Source organism: Canis lupus, chromosome X (genome assembly GCF_003254725.2).
Source record: "Canis lupus dingo isolate Sandy chromosome X, ASM325472v2, whole genome shotgun sequence".
Taxonomy (NCBI): Eukaryota; Metazoa; Chordata; class Mammalia; order Carnivora; family Canidae; genus Canis; species Canis lupus.
Genome location: NC_064281.1, coordinates 80294735 through 80315594, shown reverse-complemented (window position 1 = coordinate 80315594; position 20860 = coordinate 80294735). Strand labels below are relative to the sequence as shown.

General features: G+C 43.9%; 1 long non-coding RNA gene across 1 annotated transcript in view; it reads left to right on the top strand.

Annotated features, from left to right (window-relative positions):
• Nucleotides 1-2828: 2828 nt before the first annotated feature.
• Nucleotides 2829-20860, top strand: part of LOC125754679 (uncharacterized) — a 171998-nt gene continuing 153966 nt past the window's right edge. Inside the window, exon 1 of the long non-coding RNA XR_007409426.1 lies at nucleotides 2829-3276. This is a non-coding gene — a long non-coding RNA (uncharacterized LOC125754679). The remainder of the gene's footprint in view (nucleotides 3277-20860) is intronic.

Below are 20860 nucleotides of genomic sequence, written 5' to 3'. Positions count from 1 at the left end.
CCCGATTTGGGACTGCATCCTGAACCCCAGGATCACGCCCTGTGCCGAACACAGACGCTCAGCCACTGAGCCACTCATGTGTCCTCACTTACTAGTTCTTAATGAGGGTAATTTCTTGTTATATTTCATCTAGTTTTTTTTTGTTGTTGTTGTTGTTTTTGTTTTTTTAGTTGTCCTTACTTGGGATGGCTAATCCAAACTGCTTGGTCTGCCACTACCAGAAGCCAAAGTACAATATCCTCCTAACTGCTCTCCTTATCCCCTCTCTCTTCCTTCCAGTTTCTTTTTCTCCTTCATAAAGTAACTGTAAATTTCTTCCTTATCGTGTCATTTCCCCTGCACAAATGCTTCAAAAGCATACCATCGAATGTAAAACAGAAATCAAATTCTTTAGTTTGGCCAATCAGATCTAAAACTCTTTTTTGCTTTACTTATTCACTGAATAAGTATTTACTGTGGACTCACTAGGCCAGGCACTACCTATTCTTTTGATTTTTACCTTTTTTACCTCTTGTCTTACCTCCCAACTCACCTTAACACTGCAGCCAAACTGGAATACTCACTGTAATGTGTCACAGCCAGGTCAGAACACAGATGAGCTAACTCCTAAGTGTAGGAATATGGGATCATACTTTACACCGTCATCCCATATTCAGGTTTAAGTGCATTTAGTCTGGATATCTCTGTATATTCTAATAAATTAACTAGACAAAACCTCAACCCATACAGATTTTACTGGCTTTTATGTATTTTTTCTTACCTTTTTGGCTATTTGTCATGTGAGTCTGGAATGTAAGCTCTGGAAGTGAATTAACTATTGCCATCAAGTTTTCAGCACTCATTACAGTCACAAGGACACTTAGGGAGAAAAATAATTCAGACTTGACTTGCTTCCTTTGACAAATGTGGCACCGACTGGAATTTGTTCTAGGGTGCTTGGACATCCCACTTGCAAACAAATATACTCCCATCTGCTGGCAGTTGTCTGAAATACCAGTTATGACCAACTAAGCTGAAACAACAGTTCTGGAACTAGGCCAACCCAGAAATAGGATTCTAGTTTTAGCCTTTGCCACTATGTAACCTTGGGCCAACCTCTCTTCCTGCTCTAGGCTTCAGTGTCCGACTTGTACAATTTAGGGGGTTGGGCAAAATTACCTGGAATAGCTGTTACATTTTTGGTAAGCAAGAATTGTCTCCCCAAGGATGCCTGAGTGACCAGGGACAAGGGATGAAAGATTAAGAGTAGGAGGAGTGAGCTTGACTGACCCACTCCTCTATGTGATGGTTAGTGATATATAGATACTTCCACCTTTTTTTTTTTTCTAATCTTGCACCCATGTGGGAAGGAAGCGTTTGCTGCAATGGAAGGAAAAAGAAGGAGAAAAGGAGAGGAATAACAAAGGTGCTAGGGTGCTCTGCTGATTACAAGATGGCAGGAAATTATGAGATATATTGTAAAGTGATTTTTAAATGGTAAAAAAAAGTGTGGGTGGTTGAGGTAGGGTAAAGGGTTATATCTTTAGCTGGGTCAAACACTCAGCCACCCCCAGGAGTTCCACACAACTGAAACTTTCCCATATGCTGGGCACAAACAGTTCCATCTCATTTACCAAATACTGAAGGAAAGAGAAAGGGAACAATGTTTCTGTTGGAATGTTCTAGTTAACCAAGAGCAAACTTGAAATCTGTTATGATTTCAACACTTTTAAATGGCATGCCTTGGGAGGTGACTGAGTTCTAGTTGTTGGTTGCCCATCTGGCCTATGTGGCCTCTGCCTCTTTCTAAACTTGTTTCAAATTGGACCGAAGATGGGAAGGACAGAAGCATTTCCTCAGTCCATGATACCTTTCTATCCCACAAGAGTATGTTCAGGATGGTGGAAAGAATAAATGCCCTCTAGTCAACATGCCACGCTTTTCCATATAATGGGGCCAAGAATGCTGAAACATTAGAATGGCCTGCTCTCCCCGGCTAACTCCCCTTAAGATATACTTATTTTTGCCTTCTTTTCCAGTTCTATGGTGTCAGCCAAGAACACTCCGATGCTGTACACTCTAGTTTGGGGGGCAGGGTGCTCCAATTTGTGTCCTACTGAAGGGTCACTCCTGCTGTGGCCAGGGCCCTGTCATAAAACTTACTTGCTGATCCTCCTCCCAGTCTACCCAGAGGCGAAGCCCTGAGGTTTATTGGAGGCTCAAGCATCTGGGAATGACCAGCAGTCTAGTACCTCCTGGATTCCCTAGTGTCTAGCTCTTTCAGAACGCAGATTCAGCCAGGGCAGTCAAATCACTGCACTCCCTTCGCCACAAAAAAGCAAACTCTTAGGCACAATCTGTTCTTTTTTTTAAAATTATTTTTTATTGGTGTTCAATTTGCCGATATATAGAATAACACCCAGTGCTCATACCATCAAGTGCCCCCCTCAGTGCCCGTCACCCAGTCACCCCCACCCCCCCACCCACCTCCCTTTCTACCACCCCTTGTTCGTTCTGTTCTAAGAGAAAAGCAAATTTTGCAGTTTTGCAAGGAGGGGGTGGGGCGCGCCCGGGGCGGGGGGGGGGGGGGGGTGCAGGTCAAGCATCTGACTTCGGCCCACCCCTCCAGCTGCAGAGGTGCTAGAGCTGGCCCAGGAGAGGCTGCAGAAAAAGCAGAGGATTGGGCTGCGCCCTAGTTGGGGAAGGTGGCGGGATTGCTCGTCCTTTTGTATGGCTCCTGGCATCTGAGCCATTGGCTAGGCTGGAGTAGCCATGGAATGGGCGGAGCCGTCAGCGCATCTGGCTCCCTGCCAACCCAGCTGCAGATGGGACTGGCCTCAGACCAAACGCAATTCAAAGAAGCGGGCGCGTCCTGCGGGAGCAGCTTGGAGTAGAGCTCCTGCATGGCTGCTCCTCCCGCTGCGCGGGGCTCTGGACTCCTGGCCGACGCCCGCAGCTTCTGATCCCCTGGCCCTCTATGCTCAGCTCTTAGGGGTGACTCTTTGCCCAAGAGCTAGCGTCCCCTCCCCGCGCCTCCCTCCCCTCAGCTCCCTCTCGCCTCGAGCTTCTCGCTTACCTCCCTCGGTCTTTTTCCTGAGCCTCAGCCTTCTCTCGTGATTCGCCGTCGGTCTCAGCTATGCTATCCCGGGCTTGCTGGGAGCCACTGTCCTCCTACTGCTTTTCAGGACCCGGTTCCTGGAGGGCGACGCCCCCCTTTCCCCTCCTCAAAATTCCACTTTGACCTGTAAGGAATCCTCCTCCGATGTTCCCAGCGTCGTCTTGGACCCTCTTTTATTGGTAAGCTGGTCGCTAGGCTACCGTGAGCCAGCGGGAGGGGCGAGTGGGCGGTCTCTTGGTAGGACTGGGCTTGGGGGACACTTGGACACGGGCTTCTGAGCCACTGCCTATGCACCCTGCCCCTGAGCCCCTGAAGGGTTTGGTGGTGGTAATGAGGGTGGCCAATTGAGATGGACCCCTTTGTTTCAGTCCATATGCTACAGTGGCACCTGATAGCACCCAGTTTTAGTGTGTGCCCAAATAGCAGGGGGTAGGGATAACACCCCCTAGGGTCCACCCATCCATCCCCAGGAACTGAGGTCCCAGCCTGGCAGTTTGCTATCAATGGCAATGGCCCCTGCACGTGTGTGGTGGGCGGGGGGCGGGGTGAGGGTTGTGGGATGTTAACTTCAAACGGAGCACAAAGGGCAGTTTTATTTAAGTAGAAGAATGAGATTATTTGGGAATAACAGAGGAATTGCAATTTGTGACGAGCAAGCTATGGCAAATCGTAGGCAAGTCTGAAGAGACAAAGGGAAGGTCAGCTTTTATTAGGTTTGAGGAAGGAATTGGGGAGGATTCTGGACAGAGTTTGGAAAAGATGGGGGGGTGTTGAGGATGGAGAGGGTTTCTCATTGGCTGCAGGTGGTGATCAGTGTGTTGTTGCTGGGGCAGGGAGGAATCTTCCTTTTCTTAAAAACAGGAGCCCTCTCTTGTCAATGTAATTATCTTCTTCCTGCTGGGTATATAGGTTGCAGTGAAAGATGTGTACTTGAGAGGTCCCCCTCTGGGGCTTCTTGACTCCATTTTAAATGATGTTTCCTTTATTTATTTTCACATTTACACCTTTTGATCAAGATCTTGCCTTGAAAGTGTTGCTGACCAAGAGTCAGAATTTTCAAATGTAGCGGTTTGTCCCTGGGGACCAGAAAGGATCTTTCCTGGTTGTTGTTGGCCCACATTGGAGGGAATGTGCATAATGATTGGAAACCATTGAAGACACATTTGAGGAGTAAGGAAGATAAGAGGGAGAATTCTCACTTCCCATCTAAAGTCTATGTCTTATCAAGGTCATAAATATTGGAGATCATCTCAAAGCGCTGAGCTTGCATCACCCTATTTGATGTAATACTTCTGCAGAGGTTTGACAAGCAACAGGTAAAGTTTTAAAAAATAATTATACAAGTAGAATTAGAAGTAATATGACAAACCAATTTATATGATAGTTCCAAACCAAGACCCCAAACCCAGCTATGTAAGTCAAAAAACCAGGGGTCATTAGGTGAGATTTGTTGTAACCAGTATACATGTTGCCTGATCTTACAAAATTGAATTTCTACTTCTCCAGAGGTATCCTTGTGTAACAGGTGGCATTTGCTACTGCACAAACACATTGTTCAGCCAGTAGATAATCAAGGGCTATACGATTGTCCAAAACTATGTTAGTCAATGAATCAAGTGATAGTTGGTGGATGCTATTGCTTTGAAATTGATTGTGGAATTGGCTAGCTCTCCTAATGTTGGGGGGCGGATATCTGGTCCTGTGTTCACTGACACTTAGTCCAACCCAAGGAATAAAGCTCTCCCTATGGAAGCAAACCAGGAGTCATGTATGCCCCCTTGAAGTTCCCATTGAAGGTGGCTTTGGGGGCCTAATGAGACAGACTGATGGGAAGTCTTTTGATTTGTTACAGATGTTAACAGGAACGCTATTAAATGTGCCAATAACATTGACTTCCAAGCCGCCAGCTATTTAAGCATTCACATACTCATAGGAAATGCTGTCCATTGCAAACAAAACCAGGTGGAGCATAGAAGACTTTAGCTAAGGTCTGGTTATTGATAGATTCCTTAACTGAAAGTTTCTTGATTTACTCTTTCAAGGCATGGGTCGGAGGAGTTGGGATGACATTCTGGAGAGTTCCATCTTTTTCTAAAGGGGTCTCTTCTAAAAACCTTGCAAAGAGGAATAAACTTATTTGTATTTGCCTTGGGTACAGGGAGACCAATCAGAGATAAGGAAAAGAACCTGGGGGAGTGAAGATTGTATGGCTGTCAAAGATGGAAGGATTTAACTGAGGTAGTATGATTTCCCAGAAAGAGAAGGCAAACAGTGAGCACAAGCAAGGGAAAGAAGGTATATACATGCCTGGTTCTTCATCTTAAGGAAGCTGTTTCCTTCAGCAGCCATCAGCTTCAATTCCTTTATTTTCTGGTCACCAGTTGGTGGGTGGGGCCAGTCAGGGTTTGGTGCTTTCTTTAGATGTGACAGAGGAATCCAAAAGTCTCTTCCTTGGAATTTGGCAGCACAGGAGTTGGTTAGCAGTACCTGGTAGGGGTCTTTTCAGTGGGGTTGAAGAGAGTCTTTTTGGTACTTGTGGGTGAGTATAGCTCAGCTTGTGCTATATATAGCCAAAGGCAAAGATACTGCTTCAGTTACTTTAGAGGGAGTTGGAATTATGTATCCAGCACCCTATTTGTCATTCCACCTTTCAAATAAGAACTGCCAGTGAACCATGACAAATTAGTATCATAGAAAGGAGTTTCCTGCAAGTCATCACAGGGAGTCAGGAGGTGATCTGTCAAACAGTATCTTTTGGAGTATTGTCCTTGAGGAGGGAAGAAGAGTAGTAAAGGTTATTACAGTAAGAAAAAGTTACGTAAGGAGCTGTTAGCATGGGAATTTCAGAGTTGGTGAGATGGCCGGTTGAAAGGTGTTGAGTGTGATATTTAGGTAGGGATGGAGCATGAATAGAATATGAGGATTGGGAACAACAGGATGATGAGGGACAACGATATTGTTTATTGTTCTGAGATCCTGGACAGACCCCCATCCACAGACATTAGAATTTAGGAAGGCTTCTATTTCGTTGGGCACAAAGATGGTTAGAGGGGGCTTTAGTTGCCTTAACTAAAAGGGCAGTGGCAGGAATGGCTCAGAGGCAAGGGAAGTATCCTTATTCCACAAGGTCTAGCTATTGGCTGTTTTACTCTAGGGGATGATGGTGGTCCCTGTGTTTTTGATCAAATACCCCAAGGGCATTCCCTTCCTTTTCAGACGTAAAAGGGAAAAAAGGAAGCTGGTAATTGGGATGTCCAAGGGCAAGGGGATTTATTAAGCTTTCTTTTAAAGTTTTCTTTCTTCTTCTTTTTTTTTTTTTTTTACTTGCGCACAAGCAGTGGGGAGCAGACAGAGGGAGAAGCAAAAGCAGACTCCCACTGTACAGGAAGCCTGACACAGAACTCAATCCCAGGATCCCAGAATCATGACCTGAGCCAAAGGCAGATGCTTAACCTACTAAGCTACCCAGGCATCCCTCTTTTAAGTTATTAAATGCTAGGACATCCTGAGCTTTCCAATTAATGGGGTTAGGTTTGGTGTTCTTTAGTAATATATGTAAAGGCTGAGCCATGAGAGAAAGTTTGAAATCCATTTCTGATACTAGACCACCAACCCACCTTGGTTGGGTTGAGAGGCCTTGTAATTGGCACTTAGTTTTGGGTTTGGGGAAGTTCAGGACGCTCTGAAGCCTACTTGGATCTAGGTGTAGCCCTTGTTCTGAGATTAGATGCCGTAAATAACCAAGTTGAGTTTGAACAAACTGCACTTTTTCCTTGGGAGACCTGGTGTCCCTTTCATGCTGAAAGTTTCAACAGATGGGTGCTGTCCTCCTGTGAAAAGGGGATAGATGATGAGTGTCCTTACAACTAGCTCTAGTGTCATTACAGATGGAACACCTTAATGGCATTAAAAGTTCATTTGCTTCACCTTGTTGGCTATTTTGGTTGTTGCTGTCAAATCATAGAATTTATTTCCCCCGTTGGACAGAAAGAAATTCTAGCATGGTGTTTCTCTGAGAAATCTCAGTCCAATAAGTGAATAGAGGCAGAGAAATTAAGGAGGAAGGGTGGGTATCTCTCAGAGGGCCTCAACAAAAGGAGATGGGTTTAGAGACAGGAACCTGTTGAGGTTTGACACCTCCCTCCCATTTGAACCATTTTCATACTCAAGAGAGGGGTTATTTGATAAAAGTGATGTTGAGCACTGAAGAAGGGATAGCTCCGGTGTCAATAATGACAGAGAGATTCATTCCTAACCTGGAGAGTTGTTTTCCCAAGCTGATTAAGATCAGGATCAGGAAAAGCCCCTGTAGTTCCTTGGAGTTCCATCACTGGGAGTTAGGAAGAGGGTTGGTTAAAGGTTGATTAAAGGGCTAAAGGCACTCAGAGCCCTTAAGCTTGTAACAGCCTCCCCCCGCCCCATGCTCTGGCTTTTTGTAATAATGATAAAGATCAGGAGGGTTTGGGTTTTGTTTACGGGCCTTCATTTGTTGGAGTTGTAAACTGGGGGCTTTAGTGGTCTTCCTTTTAGTTGAATCATCTAGGGTGTGGGTGAGTGGATTTGCTAAATTAAATGAATCCAGAGTGGACGTGGTCTCCTATTCTATCTTAGTCCTTTTTAACTAGAAACTAAAGATCCCGGTTCAGCCCATTCATGACCATAGAGTTAAAAGCTACTCCCATGGATTTGACATTTAAAAGAAGACCAGAATTTTCTCTGAAAACAATTTGGAGCCAGCTGTAATAATTATGCATGGGCTCATTGGGCTCCTGGGAACAAACCTGAATCATATTCCAATCGACAGATTTTGGGAAGGCCCTAAGAATAGGCTGGTAAAGTCGTTTAGCAGTGTCAAGAGCTTGATCATATAACAAGTCAGGGGGACAGTGCCCCATTTATAGTTCTAGAGATTGTTCAGGATTATGTTGGTTGGCAGTGTTATCTGGAGTTAGGTCTGGCTCTCACTGATGAGCACATGAACTGATACAAATCTGAGAAACTGCATTGGTAAATTTGAGTAACTCATAAATTCCTCAGCGAATCTATGAGGATCCTCAGTCACTTTGGGAAAGTCTTTGACTATGGCTTATAATTCTGCTTTAGTCCAGGGAACTAAGAAATTCAGGATTTAGAATTTTTTAAAGATTTTATTTACTTAGAGAGAAGCAGAGACATAGGCAGAGGGAGAAGCAGGTTCCATGCAGGAAACCTGACATGGGACTCGATCTAAGGTTTCCAGGATCAGGCCCTGGGCTGAAGGCGGCGCTAAACCGCCGAGCCACCTGGGCTGGCCTAGAATTTTTTTAAAAGATTTTATTTGAGAGAGAAAGAAGCACACACAAGTGGAGGTGAGGAGAGGGAGAGGGAGAAGCAGACTCCCTGTTGAGCAGGAAGCTGGATGCTGGGCTAAATCCCAGGACCCTGAGATCATGACCTGAGCCAAAGGCAGACACTTAACTGACTGAGCCTCCAGGTGGTCCAGGGGTGTAGAATTTGGATCCTTGAGGGCTTTACTTGTAAAGGGCAGGTTTTAATAGTTTTGGGAGAGGAGGAAACAGGGAGAGATTCAAAAAAGGAAGTTTAGTGAGGATTAGAATGAGGAAGGGAGAGTATTAAAGAAGGTAGAGCCAGTCTGGGAGGGAAAGAGGAAGAAGGTGGGGCAGGGGGCTTAGTATAAAATAGGTGTGGCTTGCCCATAGACCAAGAAGGAGGGGGACAAGAGCAAGAGAGCACCTGAGACAAAGAGGACAGAGGAGAGGAGGAACAGGCCTCAGAAGCTTTTTTTGCCTCTTGTTTTTTGTTGTTGTTGTTTTGTTTTGTTTTTTATCTCAGTTAATTTGGAAACGGTACTTTGTAAAGAGGCGATTTTTGAGTCCTGTACATATTTGGCAGCCTCCAGGTACCAATTAAAATAGGCATCCCATGTAGTCTATTTCTTTTTAGTTTTTGTTTTAATTCCAGTTAGTTAACAAACAGCATCATAGGGACCCTTGGGTGGCTCAGTAGTTGAGCATCTGCCTTTGGTTCATGGCATGATCCTGGTCCGGGGATGGAGTCCCACGTCAGAGCTTCTCCCTGTGTCTCTCAGGAATAAATAAATAAAATCTTAAAGAAACCCAAAAACCCTAAACAGCATTATATTAGCATTATATTAGTTTCAGATGTACAATATAGTGATTCAGCACTTCCATATGTCACCCTGTGCTCATCATGACAAGTGCCCTCCTTACCAAGTAGTCTAATTAATTTTAGTCTCACGTTTTTTTTTTAAGAGAGCACACTTGTGGGGGGAAGTGGCAGAGGGAAAGGGAGAGAATTTTTTTTTAATAATAAATTTTTTTATTGGTGTTCAATTTACCAACATACAGAATAACACCCAGTGCTCATCCCGTCAAGTGCCCCCCTCAGTGCCTGTCACCCATTCACCCCCACCCCCCGCCCTCCTCCCCTTCCACCACCCCTAGTTTGTTTCCCAGAGTTTGGAGTCTTTATGTTCTGTCTCCCTTTCTGATATTTCCCACACATGTCTTCTAAGGGAGAGAATCTTATGCAAGCTGGGATCAATCTCATGACCCTGAGATCATGACCTGAGCCAAAAATCAAGAGTTGGAGGTTAAACAGGGAGCTAGCACCCCCAGTTCACAGCTTTCTAATTTGGATCTGAGAAAAACAAGTTTGGGGGAGGTCAGAAATTCCCTATAATGGCCATTGAAGTTCTAAATTAATTTTGGTTAAGTTGGTCCAGGTAGTAAACAAATGTGCATGAGGAGGGAATCATAGTTTTAAATATAAAACCAGCCAGAATCCCAGAAGAAGGACCCTCTTGAGAAGGTTTAGAAGATTGGGATCCTATTATTCAAAATCAGAGATTTGGAAAAAACAAGTGAGGACTCATCAGAAAGGATGGAGCCTCTAAATAGATTCTGAGTAAAGGCAATGAGTTCATCCCAAAGGAGGGAGCTCAAAATCCAAGAGACTTCCTGAACCAGAAGTAGATGGAGACTTGCCAAGCACCAAGGAATCTGTGTGGCTACCTTGCTTGATTCTGAGCTGTTATCTTCCAGGGTTTGCTTCCTTAGGATCCCACTTCTGAACACCAAGTAATATCAACTTTAAACAGCAAAGAGCAATTTTATTTAAGGAAAAGAATGAGTTTATTGGGGACACTTGGGTGACTCAGGTTGTGATCCTGGAGTCCTGGGATTGAGTTCCACATGAGGCTCCCTACAGGGAGCCTGCTTCTCCCTCTGCCTATGTCTCGGCCTCTCTCTCTCTCTCTCTCTCTCTCTGTCTCTCATGAATAAATAAATAAATCTTTAAAAAAAGAGTGAGTTTATTGGGAATAGCAGAGGAATTGACATTTGGGACAAACAAGCTATGGCAAGCCACAGGCAAATATGAAGAGACAAAAGAAAGGTCAGCATTTATTAGGTGTTAGGAGGAAATTGGGGAGGGTTCTGAAAAAAAAGTTTAGTGGAGAAGAATAAGAGTTTGAGGTGGGAGGTTCTCATTGGCTGCAGGTGGTGGTAGTGGTTTATTGCTGGGACAGGGAGAGATCTTCCTATTCTTAAAGGCAGGAGATAAATTCCTATGTGAAAAGTGTCCTCCCTTGTCAAAATAATTATTTTCCTTCTACCCCTGTTATATAGGCTGCAATGAGAGGTATGTACTTGAGAGATCTCCTTTTGGGGCTCCCTGTCTAAATTTGCAGTGCGGTTTCCTTTATTTTCACAGAGGTGAAGGCTAAAATTACTCTTTTGTGCTGCACTGACATCTTGTAAAATCAAGAGGACCTTGAATGAGCTAGTCACAAGTTCCTTTTCATACTTTGCTTCCTCCCTCACCAGATAGGGTCCCCTAGCCAAAGAACCCTCCTTATCAAATGGACTAGAAGTGTTCCTTTGTATCATCCCTGAGTAGTGGTTTCAGTTCCCTGTCATCTGCACAGTAATTCAAACAAGCCAATCACATGCTCTCTCAAGAAGCAGGGGGTACCTCACCCTCTTACTACAAAGCCTTCTTATAATGTTATTTCCGAGCACAGCCCTCACGTGTCCTGCATGGTATGCAGTGTCCTCTTCTTTTAGACTGTGAATGTACGTGACTGTTGATCTTTTCTTTCTAGAGTTGGGTGGTATGTGTTTAGCCATCCCCATAACTCTAGGGTGGGACTTCCTCACTCATCAAAGGGGTGAAGAGGAGGTGATTAAAACAATTGTCATCACACACATGATGATCCAACCACAATCAAGGGGGAGCTGGTCAGCTTTTACTCACTAGTCCTTGACTAATTGTTCTGTGATACAGTGAAGGCTGCCTGAGATGGGACCACCAATTGCTGGTGGGCTTGTGCTCTGGCCTTGGTGGCACTGTGTTGTTTTGTTGAGTGTTGCCATTTCTTCTTCCCTAAAACACTCTCTCCTTGGGATAAGAATTGTAGTTAACTGACCGGATCTCAGTGTGAAGTGTCTTTGAGTTTGGGCTGTGTGTGCCTGAGGATCTCTGAGGCTCCCACCTATAAAAGTGGCAATAACACAGCATCTGCACTTGAGTCTTTCATACTAGTGGTTGGGTTAGTGGCTTATTAGGCAGTGACCACTTCTTCTAAACTGGTGACCACTACTGGTTACTTGGGGCAGCGAGCCATGTGGTCATTGTGATTGCATAACTCTGGGATGGCCCTTTATTATATTTGCAGATAGGAAGGGGGCTCCTACCACACAGAGAACTAATCAAGCATGACACCCCTGGGTGCCTTAATAGTCACTGCTGGGGAAAGGGTGTGGAGCTTGTGTATTTCCTATATTGTTGCTTCCCTTGCTGCCTGTACTCTTTCCTGACAACCAAGACTATTGAAGTGCACATCCATGGTGGCTTATGGCCCATGAATTGGTGAGAAAAGGAGCTAAAGCATTTAATATTAAGCTGTTCTCCCAATACAAAACCCCGATCTGGTGTCAACAAAGCAACTGTTGACATAGGAGTTAAATGATGTATTTAGCCATCCCTATAACTCTAGGGTGGGACTTCCTCCCTCATCAATGGGGTGAAGAGGCTATTAAAACAATGGTCATCATATAAATGATGGCCCTAACCCTAATGATTCTGATTCTGGCTGAAGAAATTTATAAATCTGAGCAGAGTAGAGAGGAACACTCTAGAACAGAGTATATCCAGTGAAAAGACAAAAGAATGAAAGAGAAAAAAATAGTGCAACATACCTGAGTACAGGTGAGTGTGATATTGTGATTGGTAAGAAATAGGTGTTTGGTCTTTCAGATGATCAAAATGTATTTCTCATAGATACTTGGTCTTTGTCCATGGGTTCTGGCTCACAGCACCTAAAACCCTTGGAATTTCTTATGGTAAAGGCTTTAATATTATCTTTTGTTATGTTAATTAGTTGACTTTTGGAAAGCCCTTGGGTAACCTAAGGATAGGGAGTACTTGCCCCAAGGACCAATCAGGTTAAGGTTAGAGGGCTGGAACTTCCAGTCTCCCACCAGACCTCCAAAAAAGGAAAGAGGGGCTGGCTGGAGGTTGAATCAATAGCCAGTGCCAAATGGTTTAACCAATTATGCCAATGTAGTGAAGCCTCTATGAAGAACAGAAATTAAGGTTTGGAGAGCTTCTGAGTTGGTGAACATGTGATTTTGGCAGAATGGCATGCCTACAAAGATCTTCTTGGAAGCTCCCCACCCCTTCCCACATACTTTGCCCCATGCATCCCTTCAATCTGGCTGTTCCTGAATCATACCCTTTTATAGTAAATGGTTATTTAGTGAGTAAATGGGTTTCTTTTTTTTAATAAATTTATTTTTTATTGGTGTTCAATTTACCAACATACAGAATAACACCCAGTGCTCATCCCGTCCAGTGCTCCCCTCAGTGCCCGTCACCCATTCACCCCCACCCCCCGCCCTCCTCCCCTTCCAACACCCCTAGTTCGTTTCCCAGAGTTAGGAGTCTTTCATGTTCTGTCTCCCTTTCTGATATTTCCCACACATTTCTTCTCCCTTCCCTTCTATTCCCTTTCACTATTATTTATATTCCCCAAATGAATGAGAACATATAATGTTTGTCCTTCTCCGATTGACTTACTTCACAGAGCATAATACCCTCCAGATCCATCCACGTTGAAGCAAATGGTGGGTATTTGTCATTTCTAATGGCTGACTAATATTCCATTGTATACATAAACCACATCTTCTTTATCCATTCATCTTTCGATGGACACCGAGGCTCCTTCCACAGTTTGGCTATTGTGGACATTGCTGCTATAAACATCAGGGTACAGGTGTCCTGGCGTTTCATTGCATCTGTATCTTTGGGGTAATCCCCAACAGTGCTGGTTGTAGGGCAGGTCTATTTTTAACTATTTGAGGAACCTCCACACAGTTTTCAGAGTGGCTGCACCAGTTCACATTCCCACCCACAGTGTAAGAGGGTTCCCTGTTCTCCACATCCTCTCCAACATTTGTGGTTTCCTGCCTTGTTAATTTTCCCCATTCTCACTGGTGTGAGGTGGTATCTCATTGTGGTTTTGATTTGTATTTCCCTGATGGCAAGTGATGCAGAGCATTTTCTCATATGCATGTTGGCCATGTCTATGTCTTCTCTCTCTTCATGTCTTTTGCCCATTTCATGATTGGATTGTTTGTTTCTTTGGGGTTGAGTTTGGTAAGTTCTTTACAGATCTTGGAAACTAGCCCTTTATCTGATATGTCATTTGCAAATATCTTCTCCCATTCTGTAGGTTGTCTTTTAGTTTTGTTGACTGTATCCTTTGCTGTGCAAAGGCTTCTTATCTTGATGAAGTCCCAATAGTTCATTTTTACTTTTGTTTCTTTTGCCTTCCTGGATGTATCTTGCAAGAAGTTACTGTGGCCGAGTTCAAAAAGTGTGTTGCCTGTGTTCTTCTCTAGGATTTTGATGGAATCTTGTCTCACATTTAGATCTTTCATCCACTTTGAGTTTATCTTTGTGAATGGTGAAAGAGAGTGGTCTAGTTTCATTCTTCTGCATGTGGATGTCCAATTTTCCCAGCACCATTTATTGAAGAGACTGTCTTTATTCCAATGGATAGCCTTTCCTCCTTTATTGAATATTAGTTGACCATATAGTTGAGGGTCCACTTCTGGGTTCTCTATTCTGTTCCACTGATCTATGTGTCTGTTTTTGTGCCAGTACCACACTGTCTTGATGACCACAGCTTTGTAGTACAACCTGAAATCTGGCATTGTGATGCCCCCAGCTATGGTTTTCTTTTATAAAATTCCCCTGGCTATTCGGGGTCTTTTCTGATTCCACACAAATCTTAAAATGATTTGTTCTAACTCTCTGAAGAAAGTCCATGGTATTTTTTTTAATTTTTATTTATTTATGCTAGTCACAGAGAGAGAGAGAGGCAGAGACACAGGCAGAGGGAGAAGCAGGCTCCATGCACCGGGAGCCCGATGTGGGATTCGATCCCGGGTCTCCAGGATCGCGCCCTGGGCCAAAGGCAGGTGCCAAACCGCTGCGCCACCCAGGGATCCCCAGTCCATGGTATTTTGATAGGGATTGCATTAAACGTGTAAATTGCCCTGGGTAACATTGACATTTTCACAATATTAATTCTGCCAATCCATGAGCATGGAATATTTTTCCATCTCTTTGTGTCTTCCTCAATCTCTTTCAGAAGTGTTCTATGGTTTTTAGGGTATAGATCCTTGACCTCTTTGGTTAGGTTTATTCCTAGGTATCTTATGCTTTTGGGTACAATTGTAAATGGGATTGACTCCTTAATTTCTCTTTCTTCAGTCTCCTTGTTAGTGTAGAGAAATGCCACTGATTTCTGGGCATTGATTTTGTATCCTGCCACGCTACCAAATTGCTGTATGAGTTCCAGCAATCTTGGGGTGGAGGCTTTTGGGTTTTCTATGTAGAGTATCATGTCATCGGCGAAGAGGGAGAGTTTGACTTCTTCTTTGCCAATTTGAATGCCTTTAATGTCTTTTTGTTGTCTGATTGCTGAGGCTAGGACTTCCAGGACTATGTTGAATAGCAGTGGTGAGAGTGGACATCCCTGTCTTGTTCCTGATCTTAGGGGAAAGGCTCCTAGTGCTTCCCCATTGAGAATGATATTTCCTGTGGGCTTTTCATCGATGACTTTTAAGATGTTGAGGAATGTTCCCTCTATCCCTACATTCTGAAGAGTTTTGATCAGGAATGTATGCTGAATTTTGTCAAATGCTTTCTCTGCATCTAATGAGAGGATCATATGGTTCTTGGTTTTTCTCTTGCTGATATGATGAATCACACTGAGTGTTTTACGAGTGTTGAACCAGCCTTGTGTCCCGGGGATAAATCCTACTTGGTCATGGTGAATAATTTTCTTAATGTGCTGTTGGATCCTATTAGCTAGTATCTTGTTGAGAATTTTTGCATCCATGTTCATCAGGGATATTGGTCTGTAATTCTCCTTTTTGGTGGGGTCTTTGTCTGGTTTTGGAATTAAGGTGATGCTGCCTCATAGAATGAATTTGGAAGTACTCCATCTCTTTCTATCTTTCCAATCAGCTTTAGGAGAATAGGTATGATTTCTTCTTTAAACGTTTGATCGAATTCCCCTCGGAAGCCATCTGGCCCTGGACTTTTGTGTCTTGGATGGGAGGTTTTTGATGACTGCTTCAATTTCCTCCCTGGTTATTGGCCTGTTTAGGTTTTCTATTTCTTTCTGTTCCAGTTTTGGTAGTTTGTGGCTTTCCAGGAATGCGTCCATTTCTTCTAGATTGCCTAATTTATTGGCGTATAGCTGTTCATAATATGTTTTTAAAATCGTTTGTATTTCTTTGGTGTTGGTAGTGATCTCTCCTTTCTCATTCATGATTTTATTAATTTGAGTCTTCTCTCTCTTCTTTTTAATAAGGCTGGCTAATGGTTTATCTATCTTATTAATTCTTTCAAAGAACCAACTCCTGGTTCTGTTGATCTGTTCCACAGTTCTTCTGGTCTCGATTTCGTTGAGTTCTGCTCGAATATTTATTAACTCTCTTCTTCTGCTGGGTGGAGGATCTATTTGCTGTTTTTTCTCTAGCTCCTTTAGGTGTAAGGTTAGCTTTTGTATTTGAGTTCTTTCCAGTTTTTGAGTGGATGCTTGTATTGCGATTTATTTCCCCCTCAGGACTGCTTTTGCTGCTTCCCAAGGATTTTGAATGGTTGTATCTTCATTCTCATTAGTTTCCATGAATCTTTTTAATTCTTCCTTAATTTCCTGGTTGACCCTTTCATCTTTTAGCAGGATGGTCTGTAACCTCCATGTGTTTGAGGTCCTTCCAAAGTTCTTGTTGTGATTTCGTTCTAATTTCAAGGCAATATGGTCTGAGAATATGCAGGGGACGATCCCAATCTTTTGGTATCGGTTCAGACCCGATTTGTGACCCAGTATGTGGTCTATTCTGGAGAAAGTTCCATGTGCACTGGAGAAGAATGTGTATTCAGTTGCCTTTGGATGTAAAGTTCTGTAGATATCTGTGAAATCCATCTGGTCCAGTGTATCATTTAAAGCTCTTGTTTCTTTGGAGATATTGTGCTTAGAAGACCTATCAAGTGTAGAAAGCACTAGATTGAAGTCACCAAGTATAAGTGTATTATTATCTAATTATTTCTTCACTTTGGTTATTAATTGATTTATATATTTGGCAGCTCCCACATTCGGGGCATATATATTGAGGATTGTTAAGTCCTCTTGTTGGATAGATCCTTTAAGTATGATATAGTGTCCCACTTCATCTCTCACTACAGTCTTCGGGGTAAATGTTAGTTTATTTGATATAAGGATGGTTACCCCTGCTTTCTTTTGAGGATCATTTGAATGGTAAATGGTTCTCCAACCTTGTATTTTCAGGCTGTAGGTATCCTTCTGTCTAAAATGAGTCTCTTGTAGACAGCAATTAGATGGGTCCTGCTTTTTTTATCCAGTCTGACACCCTGCGTGCCTTTTGATGGGGTCATTAAGCCCGTTCACATTCAGAGTTACTATTGAGAGATATGAGTTTAGTGTCATCATCATATCTATTCAGTCCTTGTTTTTGTGGATTGTTCCACTGAACTTCTTAAAGGGGAATTTTAAGAGTCTCCCTTAAAATTTCTTGCAGAGCTGGTTTGGAGGTCACATATTCTTTAAGTTCCTGCCTGTCTTGGAAGCTCTTTATCTCTCCTTCCATTTTGAATGAGAGCCTTGCTGGATAAAATATTCTTGGTTGCATGTTCTTCTCATTTAGGACCCTGAATATATCCTGCCAGGTCTCTGTGGAGAGGTCTGCTGTTACCCTAATACTCCTCCCCATAAAGTCAGGTATTTCTTGTCTCTTGCTGCTTTAAGGATCTTCTCTTTATCTTTGGCATTTGCAAGCTTAACTATTAAATGTTGAGGTGTTGAATGGTTTTTATTCATTTTAGGGGGGGATTTCTCTATTTCCTGGATCTGAATGCCTGTTTCCCTTCCCAGATTAGGAAAGTTTTCAGCTATTATTTGTTCAAATAAATATTCTGGCCCTCTGGCCCTTTCGGGGCCCTTGGGAAACCCAATTAAACGTAGGTTTTTCTTCCTCAGGCTGTCGTTTATTTCCCTTAATCTATCTTCATGGTCTTTTAATTGTTTGTCTCTTTTCTCCTCAGTTTCCCTCTTTGCCATCAACTTGTCTTCTATGTCACTCACTCGTTCTTCCACCTCGTTAACCCTCGTCGTTAGGACTTCTAGTTTGGATTGCATCTCATTCAATTGATTTTTAATTTCTGCCTGATTAGATCTAAATTCTGCAGTCATGAAGTCTCTTGAGTCCTTTATGCTTTTTTCTAGAGCCACCAGTAGCTGTATACTAGTGCTTCTGAATTGGCTTTCTGACATTGAATTGTAATCCAGATTTTGTAACTCTGTGGGAGAGAGGACTGTTTCTGATTCTTTCTTTTGAGGTGAGGTTTTCCTTCTAGTCATTTTGCTCAGTGCAGAGTGGCCAAAAACAAGTTGTATTGGGAAAAGGAGAAAAAGAGAGGAGAGAAAGAAGGAAAGAGAAAAAGAAAAAAGGAAGAAAAAAAGAAAAAAAAGAGAAGAAAAAGAAAAAGAAAGAAAGGAAAGAAAAAGGGTGGGGGAAGCAAACAGAAATCAAAATGAAAAAAAAAAAAAACCCACGGGGGAGTATCTTCTGTTTCTTTATACTTTAATTCCCTTGACTTCCCCTGTAATTTGTCCGTCTTGCTGGTCTTCTGGAGGAGGGGCCTGTTGTGCTGATTTTCAGTTGTGAGCACTTGGGGGAGCTGCTCTGCCCCCTGCCTGGTGCAGGGCTCAGTGGGGGTTGTTTACCCCGTGAGGCCCCAGGAGGAACAAGCACAGTGGCTGCGGCCAGCTTTCCAGCCCTGGATTCAGCCCCCGCAGTAAATACGGAGCTCTCTGTCTGCAGGGCCTGGAGGCTCCGGGGCGGGCTGGTGATCTGCTCAGCTTGGGGCAGGAGCGTCCTTGCTGTCCTGGGCCCTCCTGGCCTCTGCCTGTCCCAGGGGAGGCCAGATCCTGGGCTGTGTCTGGGCGCCCTGTGCTCCGGGGCCTGCCCTGTTGGATTCGCGCTCCCGGCTGCGCAGCCGCCTCTCTGGAGCCGCCCCCTGAGCCCCTCCAAGCTGCTCCCAGAGCCGTGCAGCTCCCTCTGCACGGAGCCTCTTCCTCTGCCGGAGCCACCTCCAAACTGCTTCCAGGACACGCAGCCCCCTCTCTGCGGAACCGCTGCCCAAGCCCCTCGGAACTGCTCCCGGGCCAATGAGTGTGCACGCTGCAGCCCTTTAGGGAGCTCCGTGCACTCTCCCCGGGGCACAGCTGCTCTGTTAGTGTCCCAGGGAGCCCGAGGGCATCCCCTCCCTCCTGGGTCCTGCTCCAACTCCCTGGGAGCCCCTTTCCGCCCGGGAAGATTGGTGCAGCTCCTGCTTCTCCGGGACGGGGCTCTCCTGTCCTGGGGACACTCGCCCCGGCCTTAGCCCGGCTCCTCGCGGGGCCCCTCCCCCTTGGATGCCTTTTGTTTCTTTATTTCTTTTTTCCTCGTCTTCCTGCCTTGATAGAAGCGTGAACTCTTCTCACTGTAGCATTCCAGGTGTTCTCTCTTTAAATCTCAGGCCGAATTCATAGATTTTTAGGGTGTTTTGAAGGTTATATAGGTAATTTGGTGGGGACAGGTGATTTGGAGACCCTACTCTTCCGCCATCTTGACCCTCCTCTGCTGGCCTCTTGATATTGGATTTCTAGTCTATAGAATTGTGAGGAAAATAAATTTCTATAGTTTAAGCCACCTAGTCTGTGATATTTAGTTATGACAGCCCTAGCTCTAATTCACAGGATAACAGATGTCTCTATATACACAGTCAATTCTTTGTTATTCTATGTCCTGTAAAAGTCGCCATGAACACAGAATTAGTGAAGAGGAGACGGTTGCTCCTAGGCGAAATAGAGAGTTAGGTTCCTATGAGCCTCTGGTCACAACAGCATTTTCATCAACTAGTCAAACGTAAACTTGTTTTACATGTGTTTCCGTTTAAAGACATCTTATTTTGTATCTTCTGTTGATTCATTTACATTGATATTTAATATATTGTTGATATTTACATTGAACTCACTGATAAGAGCACTATAATTGCTGCCTAAACTGTGTATTTCTTGCCATTAGGCACATTGCAGCCTTCTTGTGCTCAGAAAAACTCGACAGTAGGTCAGCATTACACTTGGGGGCCAATTTAAATAGTGAAATCCCTAACACAAAGCACACCTGTGAACAACATGGCGCTAAACGTACTGTTCAAAGGTCACTTGTTTACTGTATGAGAGGTGCAGTGAGAATCTGGAATGCAGCTTTGTCTAAACCTAGCCGAGAACTTGTGGGTTGGATGACTCAATTTTTTTTTTTTTTGCCATACTGCACTGCACATGTTTGTAAATAATCACAAAATAAGCTTAGCATTGATTTTGTGGTTACAAATACGTTTTAGCAGGTAGAAAAATTTGCAGATATAGAACCTGCAAATAATGAGGATCAACTGTATTAAGGTCACAGTGTAAGGGCTTCAAACAGGAAGCTCCTTATGCCCTTTGGAGTCCAAGATCTTATTGTTATGACCAAAGCACTCATTTTAATTCTCAGAATACACAATGTGGGGCTCTTGAAAAAGGTGGTAAATGGAACTCAGACCTCCCCTGCTGGCTCCAAGCTGCTTGTTTAATTGATGGATGTCATTGGCTCCTCAAAGAACTCCTACTTAAGTTACAAAAGTGGTAAATAGCCCCCCTCTACAGGCATTGTTACAGGCATTATTATAAGCATTGATTAGCCTAAATTCATGTTCCCTAAGGACTCACTACACCAGTGCCACACAGTTGCCTTTATTAGCCATGATGGAGGGCACCTTAAAGTTCATGTTTTTCGATGACCACCTCACCATGTGGCGCTCTTCCTTTTGGGGGTTGCCTATTCCATTTCTTATGGAGGCATCACTACTCCCTGAAAGTCTCAGTTAGCATCAAGGTTTAAACTGATGTGAAGGCATCAAGAGGTCAATTATGGTACAGGGACTAAAATTAATGTTTTTTTTTAAATTTTTATTTATTTATGATAGTCACACACAGAGAGAGAGGCAGAGACACAGGCAGAGGGAGAAGCAGGCTCCATGCACCGGGAGCCCGACGTGGGATTCGATCCCGGGTCTCCAGGATCACGCCCTGGGCCAAAGGCAGGCGCCAAACCACTGCGC